General features: G+C 41.5%; 1 pseudogene; it reads right to left on the bottom strand.

Moving 5' to 3' along the window:
* Positions 1-3,606, bottom strand: part of LOC146656674 (uncharacterized) — a 370,113-nt pseudogene that overhangs the window by 254,333 nt on the left and 112,174 nt on the right.

Below are 3,606 nucleotides of genomic sequence, written 5' to 3'. Positions count from 1 at the left end.
AAAAAAAAATCATAGTACTGCCTGAAAAGGTCTATTGTTGAGCTACATAGCATATCTAGTGGAAAATCTGAGTTGGTAGTATGTTAGGAAAGAAGAAAACCTTTTTGTTATCTATTAATCAAACAGAAAAATATTGCTTCTTTTATCTGATATATAATCATCTGTAAGAGGTCCTCCCCAGTCTGTTTGTTCATCATATTCTACGTTCCATCACATCAGAAAAGAATCAATAATCATAAAGAAATATGAATATTACTTCCATCTTATAGCACATACTTGCTGCATTCTTCTGTCTAAAATGTTGTTGTTAAAAAGAGACCACGTGAGTCTGTCTGACACAGACACTGTGTGTGCACTCAGATAAAACACAGGGCGGTGAGAACAGCCATTCATTGAAGATATATCAGTGTTAATTCATGATAAAGTCCTCCACAACAATCTGATACACAATTTGGTATTATAACCCAAATATGAGGAGGTGGAGAGCAAGTTTGACATCTGTGCTTGGGGACATGACTGTCGGATATCTAATGGCCCATTTTGGCTCATGACTTGATGAACCATGTTTAAAAAATAAATCTTTTTAACTTTTGATATTTTCACTCTTTCATTTCAGGGGTTGTGGTACTTTGAAAATCTAAAATAACCTGTAACAGTAACTTCATAGTTTTTTTTATGACATGTGATCATTAAAATGCAATAAACTGTAAACTCTTTCAAGCCAGTGTTAAATGGTTTCTCTGGTGTATGAGTGTTTAATCGTTGTCTGGCTTCATTGAGGTGGCAATATCTCCTGTTTTTATTCTAACACACAGTGGCATTTCTGTGTAGCTTATCTGTAAAAAAATGTAATAAAAAAACTTTTACAAAAACTTCTAATTTCACAGTGTAATCTCCACATGCCTTATTCGGAGTACACTCTCTGTGATTCACTTGCTATTTATATTTACAGTATTCACTCACTGAGTCTTTAGGGTTTTTCTAGCTTAGCTTAGCCTGTAGCCCATTCGCTAGCAGCATGGTCTCTTCACCTGTCCCTCCTTTACGTTCCTGCTCACTGTGTCAGATGCTTAGTGAGGATGTTTGTAGCTTAGCTTAGAACTTAGAAATGTCCTGATGCATGCTCAATCATCCAGGTAAGTAAATCTCCAAAAGTTGATTCTGTTCATCTGGAAGGAGCGTTTTCAGTGGGAGAAACGTTTAGTCACTCATCTAAGTGACTCCTTCAGTCTCAGCTGACTGCAGGTTTCCCTAGTCTTATAAACAGTACATTTGCATAATGACTGAAACCAGCCCACTGAAGGAACAATGGGCTGGGAGGTCAGTTCCTTCATCATAATTATGCAAATTCTCATGACCATTGATCAACAACCACTGATCAAGGCCCACTTATCAAAGACCACTGATCAATGGCCATGAGTACCATTCACAGATATTTGGGGAATGGCTGCAATCACAGCATTGCAAGATGGTGAAAGGCCCTGAGTAAATGTAGTTATCCCAGCTGGACTTTTTTCAAAACTGGGAAGGCGCCAAAAGAAAGCTCCAGCCGATCCAGGAGAAAAGGACAACCGCTGCCTAAGCGAAAACCTTCGGTGATCCTGTATGTGTCAGGAGTATCGGAGCAGTTGAGACGCATTTTAGTAAACACTGGGTCTCTGTGGCTTTTAAAATCCAAAACACGCTGCGCCAAAAATTGGTCCACCAAAGGATCGAATCCCCGGACAAAAACAAAGTAACATTGTTGGGTCTGTGTTTCCACAAACCCCGCTAATTCTAGAGACTTATTCATCATGAAGAAAACAAGACAGTCGATCGATCCATTACTTGCGCAAGGGAGGCCTCTCATCTGTGTCCAGCACGACAATGACCCCAATGGTGGCCTCCTCTCGCTGCCTTTTATTGACAAACTTCAAACAATAGTTTACAAAACACCTCCCCTTGCAACCCCCTTTGGTTACAAAGACAAGGCACTGTATGTAAATGTATATGTGTGAACTTCTGTAAGAGTGTGTGTGTGTGTGTGTGTGTGTGTGTGTGTGTGTGTGTGTGTGTGTGTGTGTGTGTGTGTGTGTGTGTGTGTGTGAGAGACCTCCTGCTGACCAAAGGGTCGTAAACGCAGGAAGCTCACATCAAAAGAAACAGATCTTTCAGATAGGATGTATCTACAATAAAACCTCCCCCAGTACAGAGTGGTTGGAGAGGTGGTCAGGATCAAAGGAATAGCTTTGATCCTACTGCTTAAACTAAGACTATACAAATTTAAGAAACACAATGGCAACATTCAACAATTAGACTTAACAAACACAGTGTATGCTGTTAAGTGCCAGGAAGAGTCCCAGGATTTATACAACAGGGAAACCAAACAACCTCTGGCTAAGCAGATGTCACAACACAGAGAACTACGTCGCCCGGCCAGGACTCTGCAATCTAGTTACACCTACAGGCCAGTGGACACTCTTTCACTGATCGTGATATACACATCCTGGAAAGGGAGGAACCCTGGTTTGAGCATGGAGTTAAGGAGGCCATTTACATGAAAAGGCAAAGACCATCTCTGAATCGAGGAGGGGGCCTAAGGGTACATCTTTCGCCATCTTACAATGCTGTGATTGCAGAAATGTGTTTGATAGAATGTAGAGTATTATAGAGACACTGCCCCGAATGTAATAAGGGCCTAACATGTCATAAAGTTAGAAGTAAGTTTGTATGAGACCCTCCCCCACGTTGGGCTGTAAAAATACAACAAATGGCAGCCAACAGCTCAGTGGAAATTCCCCAAGGGGAACCTGGGCGGGGGTCTCAGTTCGTTGTTACTTGATAACCATGTGTTGCAGAGGAATGCTGATTAACTTCCCTTCTAGACAATGAGTAAATGATTGAGAACTACTGAGCTCCGGTGTTTTCTCTTGTGGCCTGAGGAATCCAAGAATTGGGGTGAAACTGTTTTGCGTGAGAATTTTTTGGTGCCGAAATCCAGGATTTGAAAAAAGCTCACAGAAGATGAATTGGCCGAACTGAGATCGTGAAACAAGGTGGCTCACTCTTCTGATTAAAGTAAGCACCACCTGTTTAATCAAAGTGTGCAGATTGGATTAAGTCTAAATTGTCTGTTCGCTACATTGAGCGTATTGCAGTCAAATTGACTCAGTAGAATAAAGAGGAGTTTAGGGTCTGTCCCAGCGTGTTAAAGCAAGAGACTTTTGCAAAGATCTACAGGTTGATGTTTAGCTTGCTGTAAAAATCGGGGTTAAGTCCCGGTCACCAGTTAGAGTCTGTGTGTGTGTTCTGGGCTTGGCTGCCCCACTGGTACGAGACACAGTTCGGGACCAGTGGGACTGGAAGTCTACGGTGCTTGTAATGTCACAAAAGTTTAGCTCTGAAGAGGGACTGTCGTGTCATGTAAATCTCCCTTCTAGAAGATGAATAAATGATTGTGAAGTAACTCCTGTGCTCCGGTGTCTTCTCTTGTCGCCTGAGGAATCCAAGATTTGGGGTGAAACTGTTTTTAGGACTCCCTGATAAAAATGAATTACATTAGTCCAGCCTAGAAGTAATAAATGCATGAACTAGTTTTTCAGCGTCACTCTGAGACAGGATATTTCT

This window comes from Rhamphochromis longiceps, linkage group LG12 (genome assembly GCF_057381845.1).
Source record: "Rhamphochromis longiceps isolate RC_006_pf linkage group LG12, R_longiceps_female_GT1.1, whole genome shotgun sequence".
Classification (NCBI taxonomy): Eukaryota; Metazoa; Chordata; class Actinopteri; order Cichliformes; family Cichlidae; genus Rhamphochromis; species Rhamphochromis longiceps.
Note: the sequence above shows the minus strand (reverse complement) of the source record. Positions and strands in the feature narration are given on the sequence as shown.